A 23,393-nucleotide genomic window follows, 5' to 3' on the forward strand; every position below is an offset into this window, starting at 1 on the left:
CGCCAAGTGGTGTATACACTTATCTTACTTCTGTAGGAATTCTGATTGAAGCAATTACTTTGATTTTAAAATACCAGTGCGTTTCAAAGGGAAACTGGTAACGTGTAAACATTTATGGAACGTACATACGTGAATTTCTGTAATTGGTTATGTGCGTCCGTATTAATATGTTTATAACATACGAAGCTTTATTGCACGAGAATATGTATGTTTTATGCTCGTAAATATTATACGAGTGATATATAGGTGAGAGCTTATTTGATTTGTGTATTTAATTTCCTAAATACGTAGAAAGTAATAGGATTTTATATTTTAGGGAAAAAGAAATTGGGAATAGGGACATAGAAAAGTATAACAAGGCACGTAACACGCACATGCATTGCTTGCAGAAATATACAAGAATTCATTGTTAACCGTGAAATTATAGAATATGGTAATTCATTCTCTCAGCTTTTTCATTTTTTGATATATTATTTTCCAAAATTACAGCTAATCTAACTAAAATTAATTCATATCTATAATTTTTTAACTCTAGGCTCGAATTAATTTATAATTAGAAAATGATCCAAGTAACGTATTAATTAACAGATTAATAACAGGCAGGTTCCAACCGTTTTCTAAATTTTTAATTGTCAAGCTCTTATTTCAGCCACGTCACGTTTGAAATATTAAATTACTCTGTCACCCAAATTTATAGCAAATTAATCAATACTTCCGATCGACGAAAGCTACTTTCGAATGTGACCAAGTTCTCCTGTCGAAGTCAAGCCATTATGACCTAAATAAATCGAGAGGGAAAAGTTATTTATCAAAGATAAATGAAAAAGGTTATGATATCTTGGAAACTGTTTACCATTCTTATCGAAAGCCCTTTGAAGTCGAAACAAAATTAATTGTGAATTTAACGCGTTTGTAACGTGCGCCACTGCAGTGCTGAAACTTCCTTTGACGCGTCGTAATTATGTGCATAGTTCTGAAGAGGACCGGGCAAATATTTCCCTGTGCGTTCACGACGTACGTAAGCGCGGAATAAGTTCGCAATTAATCTTGCCGTTTCAAAGCTGCCGCTCTTTTCCACCGAGCGGACCGCGTCGCCGCATGCAAGTTTCGTAAATAGGATCGGCCTCGTGCTTGTCTCGTGCGATGTTTCATTGCATGTGTTCAGTTTGAAAATTCTTCTCCACGATATACCCTTTTACGATAAAGGTGTTTCGTTCTTATGTTTCAATGCTGCGAAGAGTTTATCTGCAACAAATGTTCAAAGGAATTAAGTGATTCAGTTTGTGTTACGTGCATAATATAGGTTAGAATGTATACGTACGAAGTTTATTATCGGTTATATGCGAGAGAGTTGCAGAGAACTGTGGGATGGAGAAGTTAATTGAGTAAAATATTTTTCCTCGTTTTCTACAGCTTCTTCGACACTTTTTCAACTGAAAGTTGAATTGCACGTGTTGACAAATATTCTCAGGGAGGGTAATATCGTCGATCTACGTTTTCACGTAACCTATAACTTTCTTGTTATTTGTTGCATAAAAGTTGAATTCTGCAATAATAAAATAATTCTTTTTTCAAGATGGTAAAGTCACGACCTACATTTCTTTCTTTGTCTGCAGTGTTTGACGATTTTTCGGGAAAATATTGGATTCTACAGCCATGAAACGATTCTTTTTGTCAAGTCGTAAAATTGTCGACCCGTTTTCCGATCTCTCGTGTATTTTGGAATTTTGTCCTAAAAAGAAGTTTTATCAGTGGAAGTAAGTGGAAATTCAACAATGTTTCTTATTTTTGTTAATTATTTTTGCCAATTGTTTAAATAATTTTTTTGCGGTTATACTTAATTGTAGGTTAAAGTTATCGATACAAATATTGCGGCCATTATTTTTACACAGACAATATATGTTGAATTTTATTGCATCATTTTTTAAATTTGATGGCATGTGATTCTATGGAGGAGTAATATCTTTTATTTAAAACGTACAGTCTTGTGTGCAATACACGTTTGTTGAAGAAATATAAAGCTTCTTATATCACGTACATACATAGAAATTCGGATTTTGTATTAATTTTTTTATTCTACTGGTACTGAATTTATTATTTATTGAATTTTTTGCAGTAAAATGAGTGACGTTGTTAATACCATTAGAAATATGATTAATCAAGTGAAAAATAAGGAAAAATATTTATTTTAATTAAAAACCCAATTTTTCGAAATGGGTTGAATTTCACAAACGGAGAAGAAGAGAAGGAGGATTAATAAATGGAATAAATTTGTTCCCAAAAATTTTAATTAAAAGTTAAGGTACTAAATTTTTCAAAAAAATTATAACAAAATTAAAATGACTCCAGGATAAATTCACTAACGTAGATTGTAAAAGCTAAATTAAAAGTCCTTCAAAATATCATAAAAGTAAGTTAAATATTAATTATCAAATATTTTTAGAACACTCGAAATTCTGTCTTGGTGCATCCGTTAATATGCATTTAAAATCGATACGACGACTTGCCAGTCCAATGAAAAGATGTCTATGCTTCGGAAATGGAACACGATTGCCAACTTGTTCACTTCCTAGTAGAACAGTTAATAAACGTATAACCTTGATGGTAAGTTTAACTCGGGTAAAAGTTTTCGTCTCTTTACCCGCCTCGTTTGTTACTTCTAAAGTCGTACATATGGCCTTATAAAAGTTTCGTTCATGCTTTCGATGTGCATGAATCGATATATTAAAATAGAGTTGCATTGCCGCAACGCGGTGCGAATGCATCACTCATACACCATTGTGTGAATGAGAAATTATATAGACACGCTCGAGGGATCGTGAATAATACCACTCCCGAGTATTCACTCATCGAATGGTCGCAGAAATTTGTTATCTATCTTCACCATTCTTATTTCCTTTTTTGAATAAAATCGTAATAAATCATGTAGCCGAGTATCTATGTTTCTGAACAAAAAAATTTTTAAATTGAAGTACGTGTTTGATAGTAATTTTCATTCATTATATCAATTATATGCGGACATTTTACCTCGATTTCATTATAAATTCTACTGTGATGCAATGAAATAAGCATTGCTTAACTTGGTAAATCACAGTTGTTAATTATTTGTAATTTTTTTCTGTAATGGAGAATATTAAAGTGGTAAAAATTTATACTGAACCATATTTGCGACAATGCAACTTAAAAAATGTATCATTGTAGAGATATTGGAGTAAATAGATTCATATTGAGTCCATGCTATAAACGCCTTTATTTATGGAGGCATTTAATGGTGAAGCTTGAACGAATCAAATTGTATTTAATTAAGTGAATTATAAAACGCGGAATGATAAATCAAATCTGATAAATGACATATATCAGAATATTTCTTTCAAGACAATTTGATTTTTTAATAATATTTATTAATAGAAATAAAAATGAACGGTAGAAATTAACAGACATCTGATCAATGTATGTAGATTTAATAACCTCGTGTGTATCACATAAAATGAATAAACATTTTAAAATGTTACTTCATCCAGTACGTGGTCTATGAAAACTTGAAAGTTCTCCCAAGTAGACTGCGGAACAATTTAGTTTAATCAAGACTGATTTTATTAATACTCATTACTTAATACAAACTCATCTCGAACATAACCTCCTCTCGTTACAGGAAATTATTCCCATTACTCAATCTCTTATTGCCACTCACGCATCCTGTGGACTAATAAACCGAACACTTCTAATTCGCTTCAAGAACAAACAACACAATCCACATTGGTCGTCCAGTTTCTTCCTTTCCACGAGTGGCACATTAGAAAGCGTCTGCCATCGGTTTTCACGCAAAGCAAAGAACGTGTGGCCGATGCCTCTCGTCCTTTATGGCGAGATCGTTTAGCGGGCCACGCTACGGATCCGATAACTGCGCGCGCAGCAACCGCAAATTACGAACGTAGCTGAACTTTACGAGCACCGTGAGTAGAAAGTCCCTGTCTCGTTATGCCCAGAATCGCGATCGATCCTCCTCGGCTAAGTTAGAACGGTTCACCGTTGGCGAATCGAAACTTCTCCCTCGCTTTCTCGGTTTTCATTGTCGGCCTTTCTTTTTCCTTCGCCCTTTGCACGTTACATAACCTCAAGAAAGATAAGTGTACACGTTCAGCACTAGCCGAGGGGGAAAAAAGGAGGCGCGTATCTAGTGGGAATCAAACAATAGCGCCGTTAAGCGCGAGAGCCCGAACCTTAGCGTAATATCGAGTTCTCTGCATAAATAATAAGCGCTCTATTCGAAGCTAAATGTTACAGCAAAGCAGATTGCACGACTGTAAACGCCGAACGTTCTTTACATACCCGAATGAATTTTGTTGGTTATGTTCGAATATGTGAATATATTGAATTTGAAAAGAAATTTTTTTTCCATTTTTTTCTTTTTCTTTTTTATTATCCTACTAATGTTTCTTTTTTCTCTTTCTCTTTTTCCTTTTAGAGGGAATTGATGCTGACTTTTCTAATAAATGAAATTCAACATTTTATGGCATCAACCAAATAAGCAGTGAGATGTTTTGCGTCGATGAAAGCATCGATACGTCGTTGAAAGTTAAATAGATACGTGGTTATGTTTAAGATTGCCTGGCCGCCTGAAATCGAATAGATTGATGGGGTCAAAAGAGAAATGCTTTTCTCTCTGAACCTGCCTAATGGCTTTCCTTAATGCCATGCTTTTCTACCCGTTTTTGTCTTCTATTGGTAAGAGGATATTGTACGATGTTCTAAGCAAGCATATCTGTTCTACGTGTATCAAGCAATGGACGTACGGTATTTAAAGTTCTTTATAGAACGAGATTAGATTGCGGAGAAATTTATTCTTCGGCGTGTAATACTGCGGATTACATAAACCACGCTCGTTGAGAGCTGCTCTTGGTTAAAGTACACCGATAATTTACACTATCTTATGCAGCTCACTGTAATTTCCAAGGAACACTTCGTGTCCTTTACCACGCTTATTTGGTTTTGGAATTTTTATTCTCTCTTTGTTTCGACATTTCTATTTTCTACCAGTCGAATTTTTATTTAGTTTCTTTTGAAATATAACCCATTGCATTTCACCAAACACCCCAAGTCACTAGATGGATAAGCTTGGATATACCTAATCGAATAGACGTAATTATTCTAATTTAAGTTAACTAATTTTTGTATTTCGTTTCTTTTCTATTATAGATCGAGTTTCGTAGCATAGCTAATTTCATTTAACTGGATAAAGTTAACAATAGTTAATTAAAGCTTTAACTATATTCAGAACTCTCGAAATTGGATGGAAGAGTAAATGACATGCTATTTAAAGTTTCCTATAGATGAAAAGGGAATACCAGAACTTCAACTAGTTAAAGGATTTCAAAAATCAAATTTTAATAAGCAATTTAGTTAACAAGGCTTAAATAATGGTAATGATAAAGATGGTATAAGATTAGAATAATTGTCATCAATTACATATTTTGCCTTCTGTCGAATGAAGCTATTACGATATAGACTTTATTCATCGGATTTAATATTTTCAGATAAGTAGGAATCATCGTCTATATTTCAAAACACACACTTCAATTTACGGCTTATGAAGATAAGTAATCCTCACTGCTCTTTAATTTCATACACAAGCAGTGTTTCTGATGAGAAGAGTATCTTAATTCAAGCATGGAGGTTAAGAACCGATTCTAGTAGTATAAACCTATAATCGATGAGGCCGTTAACCTAATCGACCGAGATAACTACTAACTTGTATATCAGGTATTCAATGCTTATATACAAATACCATATTGTACCATTACAAGCACAGATTCTTTCTACTAATTATTGTCAACATATATCATCACTGTTGAATTTATCAAAGTTAAAAGCTCCAAGTTTTTACACGAAGATTTAATACAGTTTCAACTAAAAAGTCGTGGTGCGTCTGTTCTAAATTGATGAGCAGTTTACGGGTAGTTGGTACGAACTTCCTACCCTACTTTTTTCGCCGGATTTATCACCAGAGTCACACACACACGCGTTACCTCTTGAGGCGCACCCGGTAAATCACGGCCATCCTAAAAGTCCGAATTAATTAATTTTTTAAGATTAAAGCCCTCCAGAGGCCAGACCAAACTTCATAAATCCGGGAGCGTGACGACGTCCCAGGAACTTTGCTGGCGACGCTGAATCGCGTTGGCAATAAATACGTCTCACGTCCCGTCGACTCGCGTTAAGCAACCGATCGTCCCGCAGACGGCGTTTAATTATATACCGGCTGGCGATAAATACCGACGCGTCTATTAAGCGGCGATTACAAAGCGCCGCATCGGTAAGAATTAATTGCCGGCTCGGGAGCAGCAACAATTGCGACGCGGAAAAGGAGAGCCTGGGAGGGCCAGAAACCGCGCAACCGCAACGATAATACTGACCGTTTAACGATGATTTATCGATGGACCTCGGTCAACCGTCGCCAGTTTACAATCAGATTCTTCTGTCGACGTTAGCGTCAACTGTAGTGCCTCCCAATTTTTCATCGTAGCAAGTTCAAAGTTTTGTGATTTCGAATTGTTTTGTACGTGAAATATATTCTTGTGTTCTTGTTGAAGTTAATACGTAAAAGTGGTTTGTTGTGTGACAAGATGCATCGAGATATATTTGAGATTTTAATCGATTATTATTTTTAATGCGGTGAGAGGTTAGGTTTGGACAACGATAATGACAGACCGCATGAAACGACTCTCGCTCTCAGATTCAAATGACTGTTATGTGGATACATCTTTCATACAATGTGCATGCATTTTGTTTCTGTTTTACAATTTCTTTTACTTAATTCGTATAAAATATGTAAATCTTGGGTAACTATATATTTTTCTCTCGCATATTAATTTCAAATCGGTCCTCATTATAGGTGAGTGAATATATATTTATATGTATATTCATATCACATTCCCACCTCATAATTTTTGTTTTAGGAATTTTTAAGCATTGCACTCATTTGAAAACTAACTAGTATGAGGTATTAAGAGATATAACTTCACTTGGTAATTCACACGCAAATTTATGCTAATATATGAACAAATTTTCCAAAAAAATAAACCTAATTTAAATTTCGTGATATTAGATATTGCAGATGTATCGAAACCAGCGAACCTAACCTTGAATTTTGTCCCAAGACTTCAGCACCGAGCTTGTCTAACCTATAATATCACTTGATCCTTGTTCAAATCAAATTTTCTATCGTCTATCCCTTTTGCTTTCCTGGCATTTTCGAAATCGACCGACAGTTCATTCTCACCACGCGAAATTAGGAAAACTGCGTTGGTCACGCGAGTCAGTTCGTGATTCGCGGCTTGGGGTACACGGCTGTTCGTCGGCCGCCCGAAGCGGTGCCTCGGGTGTCGAGTGTAGGACGACGATACGGAACGTGAGTAACGGGAATTCGAAGGTGAATGCTCGGGCAAATTGCGAATTACGATACGCGGCGTCGCCCCGTGTACGTCCGCGTACACTCCTGCACGCGTCCGTGCGCATGCGCGGGCAAGCGTCTCTACACTTGGGCGCAGCACGCATCGGCGAGTAACCGAGTAACCAGTAATTGACTTCGTACGAGACCGGGGTCTTGAATGTACGCAGAGCAGGGCCCCCAATGGCGGGAGAAAGAAAAAGAGAGAGTGCAGAGGACGTGATCGAGGAGCGGAATCAAAATTTCTACGAAGCTTTTCGTCGAAGAATTTCGAGCGAATCAAGGGAATCTTGGGGTCTAAATAGTCGGTTGCTAAGAATAAATTCTAAGCAGTGGAATAGTGCCGCGAGGTGGCGCGTGGAATCTGCGATTCGCAGGGGTGGCTACCTTAATGGGTTCTCTTATTACCCCGGCTGTTTTGTGTAATTGTTCTCTTCTTTTCCATTTTCTTTCTTTTCTTTGCGTGGTTCGAGCGTGGAGGAATGTTTCTTTTCGTCGGATTTACTCGTGGGACATGTATGAAAATTTGGTATGGCAGGATGCTAGAGACACTTGCAGCTGAATGGAGATTGATGTGAGCGATAGTACAGGTTAGATTCTCGTTGAAATTTTTTAATTTAAATAACGATTATAGAGTTTGTCAGAGCTTCGTTTAGGCATTTATTTTTACACTTTCGATTTGAATTTTTGTTTATCATACACATTCATTCATCTTGAAAAAATTTAGTCTCGCGATACTGACTTGTACATAGAACGTAAATTAAAAATTTCTGCCAACAAAAGATGCTCAGTCGAAAGTCTCGTAAATTAGTTACAGCCTATCAGTTTAACCAATCTTCCCTTCACAACATCTCGATGATCTCGTTAAACACAGGAAGAATTTAACGAAAGCCGCTACGAAATACCACGAGAATCTCTCAACATTTCGAATTAATAAAATGAAACTCTCACCGAGATCGTTCAGACAATAATTCCTTCAGCTCGAAGCCCCATCGAATCAGATCGAAGCGCGAAGAACCGGAAGCATAGTGTTCCTGATGAATATTTACCAAGCGTTATCCGTGATATCCCGAACTGTGTATCAAAGGCAGTTCTCGGAGGGTAATACGCGCGATCGGCGAATGCGGTGTAGACGAGAATAAAATCTGCGCGCTACTGCGGCACGGACCACGATAAAACCAATAATCCACAGTTTCGCCAAGCCAATACGACTCGACGGATATTGCAGAGCTGCCTAATGTGGAGGGCGAAGCGCGCGCGCGTGCACACGATTGCCTTTACAATAGGAACTGAACGGACTCTCAGATTGTGTTTAACGTGATGCTATTTACGTTTTATTTCGTCAAAGATTTTGCTTTCCTATTAATGCGAATCTGTGCAAGATATGACTGATTTATTGAATTGTTTAAAAAATTTGAAAATAATTTGAGGAAAATATATTTTTGTAATTGGGATTTTATTGAGGAATGTATGGATTCTTTAATTTATTAATTTTCATTTATCTTAGCTTTCTATTGCCATCTATTTATATAATTTAATCGTTTCAATACCATGCAACACGATAATGTAGATTTCATGGTAAAATGTGCCATTGTATTGTATCGCAACGTATTATTGACAGTGCATTGGAATTCTACCCTAACGCCATCTCAGATCTGCCGATGCTTAAAATAATCAGAACGCGATCGTGCCATCTAGTGTTTTCCAGTGTAAATCGAAATAATCGCGATCGCGTCATTTGATAATATTAATAGATTAATATTTTTCGATAAGTGTTTTCGACGTGTACAGGAACTCAAACGATTAACGCGAACAGTTAGTGTGAAATACTCGATTTAGAATTTCATATAGAAAGTGAATATAGACAGCTTATTCGTGCAGTCTTTTGCGGTAACAGGTTCGCCGTAGAGGTTAAAACGATTTGACATGTGGAGAAATGACGATACGAACATGTTTACAATGAACAAGTTTCTTCTGTGCAAAAAATCTTTTCCTTTCTTCTATCGCGATAACATGTTCACATAATGAGTAAAGAATAATGAAGGTGATACATTCGCAAGGGACAGCAATGTATTCGCGAAAAACACGTGCTTGAATATAGTCGAGAAAATGTGTCGATGCATATTCCATGGTTTATAAAGGTCGGCTTTTATAGTATGTTCCATTAGATGTAGAATGGAGGAGAGTATACTTGTAAAAGAGGATAGTGGTATATTTTTATCTTGTCAAGATCGTGGGTAGAATGAAAAGATAACTCGTGCGAAATGAATTGACATTTATTTATAATAAATTTTGTAAAAATAAGGTAAGAGATATACTTGTCCAAGATATTTTTTTTTTTTTTTTAATTTTTTTCGATGTTTTTTCTGTGGATATTTAACTACGTTTCGTTTCAGGTATTCGGACAAAAAATTTAGTTGAATATTAAACCATCTTTTTGGTATCGAGATGAATATAATTTAAGGGAAATTTGATGCCAGTTTTATTGGATTTATTACCGAAAAATTGATAGATGTATGAAAAAGTATAGCATTTTCATGATACGATGAATATCATAAAATAGAGAGAAACACATATTATTAAAAATATTTTGGGAATAACTGCAGTTGGTGGAAATGTATAATTGTAAAAGTTTCATAGTAAAAATTCATTGAACGTTTTACGTAATAGGAAGGGAAAAAATTGACCGTACGTTTGTATACGATTTTTAAGCTTGTTATTTTTAGTTTTTTTTTATTCCGCATTATATAATCGTCGTTATGTGGCAACTATCAGAATTAATTCATTTTCGCTCAAATTTGCGTGCTCTAGTCAATATTATTATTAAAGGAGGAATGTCTATTCAAAACTAATTTATGTAAAAAAATGTAATGTACGGAATTGGTAGCAGTAACAATTTTAATAGTCTATTCTAATGATTATTGTAATTATTATTTATTTTCTTAGAAGAGTTCATTATATTCGTTACATAATCAGTAATAATTATCATTATCATTATCATTATCATATAACCTCCAGTGTTATCTCTTACACATAACTTCAAAAAATAAATGTTGATTGCTAGATTGCAAAACCCATTTATAGGTCAGTGAATACTCACCTAGTTGATACAAAATGGTTTCTGGTACACTAATTCTACACATTAATAAAAAATGTAACAAAATTTCAGAACATTTTGTTAGATCTGAAAATATAAAAGCAAGAGTATTATATATTTCACACAATTATAGATATTGAGCACGCGAATTTCTGTTATTGGCAGCAAGTATTATAATTACAAATCACATCATATAGCATCGTTTGACGAAGCGAACAAATAAAATACGTGAGAATCAAGAGAGATACAGTTATAAAGTTCCACAAAGCTATAATGTGGGCATAAGGTCAGTGTTAATCCTTAATATAAGATGAAAGGAATATCAATTTAACTTTTTTGATATCTCAATACTCTCAATATCTGTTCTCTTTACCAGGAACTTAAACGTGGAGATTTTCGGTGCATCAAAGATGGCGACGGAGCGTAGAAAGTACCCATCATGCCCCTGCGAGATTTCTTTCCAGCTCTGCACGGTACTTCTATCGTAACAAACTGACTGTAACAAAAATATTCATAGATTCTTTCGGTGTTCGATTCAACTGAAATCCTTACACGGAGGTCAGAAATTTGGCGGTGAAATTCGCATTGCAGAGGTCGCGGGATAACTGGACGCTAAACTTTCTTCGTTGCTTCCGTTCGCGGACGGAAGTGTAACTTAATTAATGCGGGCTCGTTATGCGGTGCGAATATACACCGGGCTTTCCAGAATTTCAGATTAAACCTAACTAGAAGCTATACTTTCCTGGGGGAGTTCCAGCTTCTCGTGATAAGCTGTGCTCCTTCAGCGGCTCTAATTAATTGCCGGGTTGCGATATCAAATACTTTGGACGACGAGAAACACGACCTGAGGATCCATGTGTAGATCGATTACTCGGGGTCTGAGACTTGGACGATCTTGTAGGGAGATTGCAAGTGCCTGGATAAAATTAATGGACCTAGAATAATGGTTATTGATACAGGTATTTTATTTATTAATTGATAAGTATTACATTTCTTTTTTATTTTTAGTAAATTGGTTATTCTTTTGCTACACTAAATTATTATTAAGTATTATTAAATTATATTTTTCTAAATTGGCTAGGAAGGATATTATTATGGTAGAGTTATCGTTTTGTTCAGTACCGTATTTAATGTATTAGAGTTTTTATACTAAATTATTATGATGTAGTCTTCATTTTTATTTATACGTCTGCAGTAAATTTGGTTTTAGTAAATTTTGATCTTTAATCAGATTTTTGGCGCTTGTATTTTGAATGTACCTGAAAGAGGTAACAATGTGTTGGTTCACACTGTGTGTCTTTTGTTACAAGAAATGAAATTCAAAGAAAAGGCATAAATTTTAATGGTACAGCATTTCTTCCGTCACTTTGTTGTAAGAGATATCTTTCATAGATTATTGTTGTATTTTGCTTTCTAACTTGTAGTCTGACGTACAATTACTTTAAGTATATTCTCTGTGGCTTTCTAATATTTTCAAATTAGCATTTGTATCAATTCACACCAAAAAGTAATCAGATCTTAACCTTAATAGTGGCAGCAATTAGTCTTAATAGTATTTTGTAGTACCATTGCTCTCAGGTGGCAATTTAGCATTCAAATTATTTCTATCTGAATCTCAACATCCTGCTGTAAAGTAGATGCAAAGATATAGGAATTTGCATGAAACATAGAGTATTCTATTTTCTGTTTTCCACAACCAATTTGCGCAATCAAATGGATAGCTATACTTTAGCCCCTTTTTATACTTTATTTTCGGCAAAGGATTAAATTAAAAAATTAAATTAAATAGACATCTATTTATTGATTATTTATTTGAATAAGAAACAAGAATAAGTTATATAAAATTATCATTGAATTTTCATTCAACTTCACTCTCCAATCACACATAACATTTATTATGGCTTTCCTTAAATTCTTTTGCAGAATGAACAGATAGTTAAAGAGGATTCCAAACTATCAAATAGAATCACATATTTAGTACTGTTTATGAAATCCAAGTTTTCTTCAGAATCTCCCTCTGCTTCTCTAAAAGATCAAACAATGAAAGAAAAGTATTATAACTTAATAATCTACTGAACACTATAATTTAAGGAAAAAAGAAAAAAACTTACAGTAAGTTCAACTAAAAGATAATTAAAAAGGCAATTTTTTAAAGCATTTAGAGAGTCCAAATAAAAATTTCCAGGATATTCTTCAATCACCTTAAAGCAGCACCTAAAAAAACAGTAAATAAGTAGGGAAAAACTGGAATCAATTAGAAACAAAAAGAAGCAAGGGCGAGTTACATAAACTCACCAATCACCGTTCGACTTTGCCTCGCATTCACATATGGCGTTCATTATGGCATTTTAAGACCCCTTTGAAGAAACGAACAGATAGTTAAATAACGTTCCAAGAGTTTGATCGTAACAGCAGGTAATAAAAACTACTACAATTGTGTCTAGCAGCCAGCGGTGTACATAAAAGGTATCCTCCTTCGAGATCTTCGCATTCCTGGCAATACTACGGATTCCAGCTTTTCCGTTAATGAGAATAATTAGCGGCAGGGGTCGTTGTACTTGCGTATACGGCTTAAGGTCGCGCTAAAGTCTCCATTGAATCGAACGTGGGATTCGCCCGGTGCTTCCAGTTTCCGGGATCTTTCAGATTAAACTAACGCAACTGACTGTACGCACGTGTGTATATATATACGTACACGCGTCTACATAGGCCCGCGGATGTGTTGGGCCTGTAGTAACTACGTGTGTCGTTTAATTACTGTCATTTGCTATTTTTCTCCTTTTCCATCGTTCGAATGCTACCCTGTAATTTGCATTAAGAACTAGACGCTTGGCATTTTTCTCGTTTCGCGTCTAATGAGTTTCAAATTATCGCTTCTCATTGCTGACCACTCGTATCCATTAGGCGATCGGTTTTTCGCTTCGAGGTGATCGAAAGTGGCGTTTTCCTGTCGTAACCGTATTTTCATGGTTAATTTCATGCCTTCATCCGATGAAATTGGTGCGCTTTTACGTTCACAGCTTTCTCGCTTCCTCGGGATTGAGTTGTGACAAATTTTGTGAAACCTGAGTCGTAAAGATAAAACCAGATTAAATTTGTTATATAATATAATGTACGAGATACTACTAATCTTGGGAAATTAAATCTATTTTATGAACAAAAGATTAGTATCGGGTGTCAGAAATGTTGTTAAACATAACGTGTTTTTGTACTAACCTAAATTTTTGTTTTTTAGAAAGGAAAATTAGTACCTTGAATTCTGTCGATGGCATATCACTTGCGGTTTATTAGACAGATCATAGTGATCGTGATTATGTCGTTCTGTTGGATTCCGAAAATTTTGATGGGGATTTCATTATTGGTAAAAATTGTAACAAATTTCGTAGCAACGTTTGGTTCTAAAAAGATATAAAAATTATGAAAAAATTGAAAAGTAAGAAAATATTCTCGAGTACAGAAATAGTAAATTAAAACATTACCTAGGCCGCAGTTCACATTTCTTTTTGTTATTCTTCTCAGCGATTCTTCTGTTATTATTCAATTGCATGATATCCACTGCACTGTGGACTTATATTTCCTATTAAATTGTACTATAATTATATTATTCTATTTACTTCTCATTATATAATTTATTATTTACCATTCTTCTGCATAATTCCTCTTGTATTAGCATCCACGAGAATTATCAATTTCCCAGTGGGAAGCGTTTAAATCAAATTATAGTCATTGGTAAAATACATCTTTAAACTTTAAAATGCGCATGCTTAGTGCGTATATTTGGAGGTGTTTAGTAGAGATCCCCCGTGGAATCTGCATAAGTCGGAGAAAATTGATCCGACGAGCTCAACTCGTGCCAACACCAGAGGTCGTTTAATTGGCAGGTCGGCAATTAGGCGATTAATTAAGCGCGGTTAAGGCGTAACAGGAGGAACGAACGGTAGACTCTTCTTGCGTAATAATGCTCGTGGCAGTGAACCTGGAGCCAGAGGCACCTCGCTTCTCACGTCTGCCACGTGAAAAACATTAGCCTGATGCGTCTAACCAGACGATTGTCCCGCACAACCTTATCTTGCACGATGTTTTGTGTCTGTACAATGCCAGAGACTGCAGGCGACCTCTCGTATCGATCGCAGGAAAGACGTAAACAGTGAACTTCTCTTCCTCTCGATCTCGTTTTAATAATCGATAGTCGAGTGGTTCGTTTAGAATTCGATAGGTGTATTTCTAACCTATGTGTAAACGCGAAGATTAGGTGGTAAAGTGAAACATTGTTTAACGGTGATAATGAAAAATGAAGTGTGTACTTTTTATTTGAAAGTGTTATTGAGATGAATAGTAAAAAAAGAATTATGTTTTTTTAAATAGAACTGTAATTCTTGTCTAAGAGATGTGGAATTGAAGAGAATATGACTTCCTTTCTTCTGTTTTGTCCTTCAATGGAAGTACAGTTATAATGAGGAAAGTTTAAAGCAAACGAGAAACGTTGAACACTTAACAACCTGTGAGTTACTAATTTTTTACATAATTATCAAAAGTCTGTTTCTTATAACAGCTAACATTGTCCTCTACTTAGGAATTTTCGAGGTAAATTTTCCAATTGTTTTCGAAGTGGCAAAGAATAAAAGTGGCAAAAATTTGGATACTATTCACTTTTTAAATTACAGTAATTATCAAGGATACAAAAATAACGATATAATAGTAGTGGATAGATTTAGTCCAACAAACAACGAAGAACCAGCAATTGAATAATTTACCTGTTTATCGGATATTCCTCCAATGTCAGACTCTCGTCTCAACCGATAACGACATTTCAGATAAAAACACGCTCCTCGAGGACAAAAACTTGCATACAAATTCACCGATTTACCGACGATCGAACGAGGGGCGATTTAAACCGGTCGATTAATTCCAGTCCCGAGAACGCGTGGAAGGAACAATACTTACGCAAATCCCCAACGGATTCGTTGCTGGAATCTCGTTATTTTCGTGGGGCAGTTTAATTCAATACAGAAATGCGATTCGGATTAGTTTGTCATCCACAAAAGAAAGAGAAAAGAAGGAAAACAAAGTGGATACGCCTACCCAAGCCTCCGCTTTGTTACCGATGGAATTCAGTCTCTTTCGCTCGTTTCTTCGTTTTAGTTAGATTTTCAATGGCATTGTCGTACTTCGTTATCGACTAAGACTTATCTTTCGTGTACATCCGTGATACAATTTCTTCCTTCAACGGGACACCCTGCTCTCGACAGATAATACGTTTTATTCATTAGCCCTAGCCACCCATCGCCATCTCTTTTTCCTTCGTTCAACTATTTATTTTCGTCGTTTCCATTCTCTCATTCCGTTTGCTTCTGTTGTACTCCGCTGCTTCATTCCGCTAGTTACGTCGGAATGGTCGAGTCGACCCGTTCCTCTCTTTATTTTTCGACCAACAAATACCACCGTTTGTCCGCATTTTCCGTCTTTTTCTCTGTTTTCGCTACCAGCACTTCGATGCTCGCGCGCGAATGGAAATCAAGCAGGATTATTCGAATGCTTGTTTACCGATCGAGAAAAAATCGATTCAAGCGCGGTGGCCCATATTCGAACCACTCTTCGAACTCTATTGCTTCTGTTCGCCATTCGTTTGAATATTTACGGGAAGAGGGAGTTGAGATGGTACATGCTCAATGGCCGCCAATGTTTATTTCGTTTTAGCTTCGTTTTCGTTCTGTTTCGACCGTGGAAATTTGTATCAGGGACGGGGGTATCTGTACGTATCGTCGTACCGTTCGCTTTTACATAATTTAGTTATGAGACATTTATTATGTAATTTATCGAGACACGGCTGAGAGAGGCCGATTGCGTAACTTCCTACACGAGGCTTGATTTGCCGCGTGAATTACGCACTGGAGTGCTTCGAGATATTCTAACGCCTCGACTGTGCTCGTGTTGTGTGTACGTTTTACCGTGTTACTTGTACACGGTAATAGATCTTAAGGTATTTGCAAGAATGTGGAAATTATTTTTTAAGTACCGTTCAAGTGTCAGAATGAAAAATGTTCGTACAACGTTATATCTTAATCTTCGTACTATTTTCCATCTTGAAGGCTTTTTTATTCTGTTTATTTTTTTACTTCGTTTTTTCAGTATCAACTGAAGTATCAAGCATTAGGAGCTGTATGCTAATGCATGTTACATATTTTAAAATATTTCCCTACTGCTTATCCCGTCATCCGTTTTTAAGGTTATGGAATACTTATGTTCTTTTTTCATCCAATTTTTTTATTTTCTTAATTCATTATTTTAATTCATTTTTTATTTATTTTTTTATTGTTTCAAAACGTTTTTCTACTTCTTTTTTTTTACTTTTACAGATATCCCAAAGACATTTTGGCTCTGTTTCGTCATTGTTAACATAGTTTTGTCCTTTGACGGAAATAATTGTTACACTCTTGTTGAGAACAACAAGGCGAATGTTGTTCGTTTTGGAATGGAGAATTAGTGGGAGTGTCAGCTACGATACTACATAAATCACGACACGAAAAGTTCGTTAGAAACTCGTAGACGCTATTTGGTTCCTGGTTTTTTCTTTACGGTTCCTATTGCGACCCCAATAGCGCGTTTCGTTTCATAGCCAGTCACCCTTGGCATTGTATTGTCACGGTATCAACTTCCGTTCTTCATCGTCAGTGTTTATTTTTATTGCCATTTTAATCAACGAGTCTTCAACGCTAGTTCTTAATAAATCTCACAAATAACCTCCTTTTTGCCTCATAGTTTTTTAATCACTAAGTCAATGTTTTCCTTAAAATCGTTCTTTATTTTTATGTTGAAAAAATATGCAATGAATTTATTTTTTGGCATTAGGCAAAAAATTGTTGAGAATGTAATGTATATAAGCTCAAAGTATGTTTTTACATATTTTTTCTTCTTTTAATTTCAGATGTTTCACTAGGAAAATTATTGAAAATTACTGATTTATTTTCTTAGAAAAAGGTAGAAGTTGAGGGAAAAATTAGAAATAGAAGAAAATTAGAAAGAGAATTAAAGTGGTAACTATAACAGAATTTACTTTTTTATTACACAATGAAATAGGAAAAAGAGAAACTTTATTAATGCAACTTTTTTTCTTCTTATCTTCTTCAAGCTATATTTACTTTCTTGGGTGAGTTAAGGGCTGAAATTCGCTTAAGAGCGAGTGACTGATATTTTTTCCAAGCGCATCGATGGCAAAGAACGTCACTTACCGCATTTGCAGTTCTCCGAAGATCAACGAGTTCACGTTAATGGAGGAAATGGATGGGGCACCTTGAGCATGGAGACTAAGGGAACTTAAGTTCCCAGGTCCATTATCGTAATTTGTGGGGAACACGACTATACAATTACGATATTAATATTTATTTTCCTATTGTTCGACCGTTCACAATGATTTAAGGTTTTCTACATTGTTTCATTTTACGTTCAAAGTTTCCAGACTTCTATGTTTTATTCACAATTCAATGGCTTTTTTCTCACTTTTTGTAGCTTTAAAGAATGTAAATTAGGAGGAACAGAAGTTTATCACATACGCCCGAATATTTATTTTAATTTCAAATCTACCGGTGTATGTCTTTGTCGTATGCAGAATCTTTAACTGGAGATGACGAGTTAATTCGTCAATGAAAAATGCTTTCCCATGCAAAACGTGGAATTTTAAAAACTACACAGGCAACTAAAAGTTTCATCGTCGTTTATTTTTATAACAAGCTAAATCTCTATGTTTCCTACCATTTAGTATCCGTGTAAGCTGCAAGTTATGATATTTTGCATTTTTCGTCCTCTTTACGTTTTCCATAACACGTGTAGCGGGTATTCTCGATAGATGATCTTCCTGGTTAAAAGCTTAAGAAAGTGGATATAAATTATGAACATACACTAAACGACTCGTATCAAACCTACATGACAAATCATTATCAGTCATTAATTACAAATTCAATAAGAAGTTCGGAAAAATGACAAGGTAATAAACTGTATTTATAGATACATTTTCTTCTCTTTTAACTCAACGTCGATCGTTACAGAAGATCCTCGATGCTGCAGCAACTATTTAGCGATCGCGCGAAAACGATAACGAAGGAGTCGCAAGAAGTGGTAAATGAATTTCTTTCGTAACTATGCGCTCGACGTAATAATCATAATTTTCCTTGTACGAATATAAAACGCGTAAACGTATGTACGTTCGCGCGAGTAACGACTCTTGCTTGTCGCAAATTGCGACCAGAGAAGAGGTTTCACCGTTAACATCGAAAGAGAGAAAAAAAAATATATTTCCATCGACTTTTCCCTTTGTTCTTTCGACGCGTAATGGCACGGAACTAAAGTGGCGAGTACGGGGCATTGGGCGCGTTTACGACGATTTATTCCTTGTGCGCATGGCTGCGTCACGACGTAATTTGTCCCACGCGAGCCCGCGTATAAAAGTCCCTAGACTGGTTCTTTTCCCGTCCACGGTGGCCAGCGTGATTTTGAATAACGCGAAAACTGTCAGTCATGAGTATACATTGTAATTTAACTTTTTGTGTCGTATGATTGGGTGAAAAAAAGAGTGCTAGTTTTTGTATTCACGTGGACATTGGCTGCTAGGAATTGTTCGAAGATGGTAATCATTTGTTTAGATAATAACTATTCCTGTTTTTACTGAACATTTTTGTTCTAATACTCTCAGGATTGAAGATATTTTTGGTTCAAAGTCGAAGCAACTTTTGTGTAACATATGGAAATGAGGATAAAAATGATTTTATGTGATAGAGGACATGTATATATTTCTTTGGTATTAGCAAAGGATTAGCATAATAAGCTATAATGTAACTTTAATGAAGGTATGATATAACTAACCTATAAAAACCATTACGGATATATTTGAAGCGGATATATATAGGGTGAGTCATTTAACTCTGCTACCTGAAATTATAAACTGTTCATTATGTAAAAAAGTTTTTTTGATATCATATCATAATTGATACAGCATTTTTTAATATAATAAACTGTTTATATGTAAATACAAGTAACAATGTCAAATGCTTAAGTCTGTACAAGTGCCTTGGCAGTAAAACGGTTAAATCATTCATTTTAATGTTTTGTTAGTGCAATGATTTCTTTTATAGCAGGCAGATGATAAATAAAACGTTTCTGTGAGATTATTTGAAGCATTAGGACATAGGATTAAAATTGAGCTTAGGATTAAGTTTTTCTATAGGAGCTCCTGAGAATAGTAGGCATATCATTCTTTTTAAATATTTCCTTATTAATGTTGAATATCGATAGTTTTTGAATAAGTATAACAGTAAACTAAAGTTTGTACACCATTTTCATCATTTATATAATAATCTACGCATACTGTTACCTTACATTGGTAACAGTATTACAGTCCATATAACATAACAGTTCAACAACATTAAAGCACGCAAATAGCTCATAAAAGTATACGTAATACGAACCAAATTTGAAACTTCATGGTACATAAATCTTAGAAACCTATTTTGCAAAAATTTTAAGTACATACTCAAGTACTTAAAACGAGCAAACCAGTCGAATCAATGGTTCAACCGAAACTTGTACTTCTCGCTGTTCGTTTCTAATGCAGTCCATTTGCAAACCTACTCTCCAAATATTCAGCAACAAATTTCAATCTACCGATCTTGTTACCAAACTCTTCGTCACCTCGTAGCAATGGTGGCCGATAAAATTTCTCTAGACGTTTACAGCGAAGATATCGTGAGAACGTAATGACTCATAAACGGGCGAGATATCATAACGTCTGGTGTCGGCAACGAAATGAATTTCTATACGATTTCACCGACGCTCGATCGTCGATCGTGCTCGAAGCATTCCCGGCTCTCTCGCGACACGTACACACACAGATCGCGAGACTCGTTCGATCAAGTCCCGATCGATTTCTCATTAATGTGGAAGCGTGATCCCGCAAACGATCACGAGAGTCACGCTTCCACGTGTTCGACGTGTAGGAACTTTCGCGATGCGTTGAAAAATGCGTGTACGCGGAAGCATGGTTATGGAAGCGACAGAAAAATTCGCCTAGGGTTTTTTTGATGGATCGATGCCAGACTCGGGGATGAAATATCGTGGGAAACTAGTTTCTTTTTTTTTTTTTATTTTCTCTATCCATTCGTCTCTGTGCCTCTTTCTCTATCTACCTATGGCGTTTGTTAACGAGGAAACGCTTATGAAATCTCGAGGTGTTCCGCGGGCCACGGCATGCATGCAAAAATATTTCTGCGTATTGTAACGGGAAGAAACAGACATGCAACTAATACCGGCGGTTGGTGGGCAACTTTGAACATGCAAATGTGCATATGGCTGACGTGTAAGGCGTAATTTCTTAATTTATTCATTTTTTTCCTCTTTTCGTTCTTTCTTTATTTTATTTTATTTTATTTTATTTGTTTTCTTCTTCTTTTTAATAGAAAGCAGTCACGGAATTCGCGATGATTGCGATGGGAGTTAAGGATGTTCGGGGAAGATCGAGGGAGTAGAAATTCTAATGGGAAAGTTTGAAGGGCAAAGGAATATCTCAAATGGAATTTTAAAGAATTGAAATGTTAATTATCTGATAGTTATCTGACTAATTAATTTGTTACTGACAACCTGATGGATATCAGCAATTTTTGTTCTTTTATAATTAGTGATATGTGGTATAGTATAGTATAGTATTGTATTGTATGATGTATTATGTATTATATTATATCATATACTGTATTATAGTATAATATAGTATAATTAGTGATATGTGGCATAGTATAGTATAGTATAGTATAGTATAGTATTGAGATATTGCTTTTCCCAAATTTCTCTTCACTATTTTATTGAAAGTTGCTGTTGATCTAGTTTTGTTGTAAACGACGATATCCACCATATTGAAACGCCTATAGTGAATTATTTAGTAGGTACGCAAACCCAATATACTATTGTTTTACTAACATCGGTACGATATCAAGGTATAGTGCAGAAAAATTTTGATTATTATTACAGAAACCGATTAATATCCAAACTGAAATTTATATTTTGGTTTCACACTCTCCTCCAACACTCAGTCATCCATTATTATTTTTCAGGAAAGTATTCGCAACGAGCAGTGATTGAGAAATAATATAAAATTCATATTTTGAGTCCATCTCTTCTCTCCATCACTCTAAAATTTCTCGTGGATCGTCCATATCGATATTTTTGGAAAGAGCGTCCGGAAAAAATGGCGACCTAGAGGCACCTCTCTATCTTACGTAGTTAAAGCGCGGTAAGATTTGAATTCTTATTATACCATTGTCTATTTATGTTCGCAATACTCTAGAAATAAGAAAGTTGTGCATTAACCGTGGAAAGTTAGAATTCTGTGAGTTCGTGAGAGTGAGCAAGAAATAATCACAAACGTGTGATGAACTTAGGCGTGTGTGGCGAGTATTCTTAAGAGCAGGCAGTATCGTGAGAGCGAGGTTTAGAGCGAGACAGGTATCTAGTGACTTTAGAGATAGCTAGTTTTAGCTGGCTACAGATATATACCTAGAGATACGGTTTTGAATTCTATCCAATAATCCAATCGATCAGTTTCCCTTATTCTTGTACCAGTTAGGTTTCCCTGGAGCCTGTTATACGGGGTGAGTCAGTTGATTCCACCAATTGAATTTATTTATGACGCGTTTATTCTATAAAAATATGATTTAAATAATAGTTTGGTATCAGGAGTGATATACTTTGTGATAATTAATTTCTTTTTTTACATTTTGTTCTTCTTATTGATATATAACGGTTACATTGGATTTTTTAAATTAATTAATTAAGTAAACATTTGACTATAATTATAATTGATAGTAATTAATTTTATTCTTTTTATTCAGTGGTCTATATTATTTTGAATCATGTGGTTAAATTTCAAAAAGATTAACATATAACAAATTTTGAATCAGAAGTTTAGAATTTGAGTTCTAGATGGAGATCGAATAAGCCTCGTTGGAAATTTGATTTTTTATAATTTTTTAAGATAATGGAATCGTTGCGTGTCTGTGAAACTATATTCAAATTAACGTCATTAGTACTTTTCTACTTTCTCCTTTAAATGTGGTGTTCTTGTTCGTAATACAGTTTATGTTCAGTAGAATTAACAAGCCATCCCACGAATTATTTATTCATCAATAATTTTCCTTGTAACTTTACGATCGTTTAAACGACCTTAGCTTTCTCTTTTAAAATTGTTATCCACTAACTCACTACCTATATTCACGACGTATCATCTTCCTTAATTATAGGAGAAAAAGGTTTACACCATTATCCTCTGTAACCGTTTCTATTAAGTTAGAGTACATACAATTCCATTTCTTTTAACAAAATTGTAACTTTACCTAGCTCTTTCATTTATCATTTAAAATATTTTGAATATTTAATATATCAATGAATATATTATTTTATATATTTTAATTTATAGTATATATCGAATATATATTAATGCATCTTAAATTTATTTTTTAAAATAACGGTGGCGGCCATCTTTACTTGTCCGACCTTTTGCATACCACTTAACCCCCGAAGAATCCATTAGTCCATATTCTATACCTTCCCTGTCACCCCAAGTGACAAATAATGGAACGGCTTACTTTCATTCGAAATCCTATTTTTCTTGCCATTTGTCGCGGAACACTTTCTGCAATATCTTTCCATTTCCTGCCTTCCTTTTGCCATACCATTTTAATCAAACGTCACAAGATCCGAATTTTCCAAACCAAGAATATCAGGATATCATTTTACGCGGAATATTTCATTTCAAATTATTCTAATTTACAGTAGTGGCACTTTCACGTCCACACTATAATAACCCATGCA

At 35.1% G+C, this 23,393-nt stretch overlaps 5 long non-coding RNA genes across 5 annotated transcripts; 3 read left to right on the plus strand and 2 right to left on the minus strand.

The window, feature by feature from the left end:
• Positions 1–843: 843 nt before the first annotated feature.
• On the minus strand, positions 844–8,603 carry LOC108549437 (uncharacterized). Its single transcript, XR_001890319.1, has 3 exons — positions 8,399–8,603; positions 1,322–1,546; positions 844–1,245 (listed from the first exon to the last, which is right to left on the minus strand). It is a non-coding gene; the product is annotated as an uncharacterized LOC108549437 (long non-coding RNA).
• Positions 2,455–4,703, plus strand: LOC108549438 (uncharacterized). The gene is made up of 3 exons (XR_001890320.1): positions 2,455–2,604; positions 3,653–3,953; positions 4,466–4,703. It is a non-coding gene; the product is annotated as an uncharacterized LOC108549438 (long non-coding RNA).
• Positions 8,604–11,432: 2,829 nt separating the features above from the next.
• Positions 11,433–12,797, plus strand: LOC108549469 (uncharacterized). The gene is made up of 3 exons (XR_001890337.1): positions 11,433–11,503; positions 12,468–12,656; positions 12,730–12,797. It is a non-coding gene; the product is annotated as an uncharacterized LOC108549469 (long non-coding RNA).
• Positions 12,798–13,538: 741 nt separating this feature from the next.
• Positions 13,539–14,641, minus strand: LOC108549468 (uncharacterized). Its single transcript, XR_001890336.1, has 4 exons — positions 14,185–14,641; positions 14,024–14,121; positions 13,796–13,942; positions 13,539–13,609 (listed from the first exon to the last, which is right to left on the minus strand). It is a non-coding gene; the product is annotated as an uncharacterized LOC108549468 (long non-coding RNA).
• Positions 14,642–17,542: 2,901 nt separating this feature from the next.
• Positions 17,543–18,599, plus strand: LOC108549467 (uncharacterized). The gene is made up of 3 exons (XR_001890335.1): positions 17,543–17,578; positions 17,674–17,961; positions 18,051–18,599. It is a non-coding gene; the product is annotated as an uncharacterized LOC108549467 (long non-coding RNA).
• The last annotated feature ends 4,794 nt before the right edge of the window (positions 18,600–23,393 follow it).

The sequence above is a fragment of the Eufriesea mexicana genome, unplaced genomic scaffold (genome assembly GCF_001483705.2).
Source record: "Eufriesea mexicana isolate 0111107269 unplaced genomic scaffold, ASM148370v2 scaffold2021, whole genome shotgun sequence".
Lineage (NCBI taxonomy): Eukaryota > Metazoa > Arthropoda > Insecta > Hymenoptera > Apidae > Eufriesea > Eufriesea mexicana.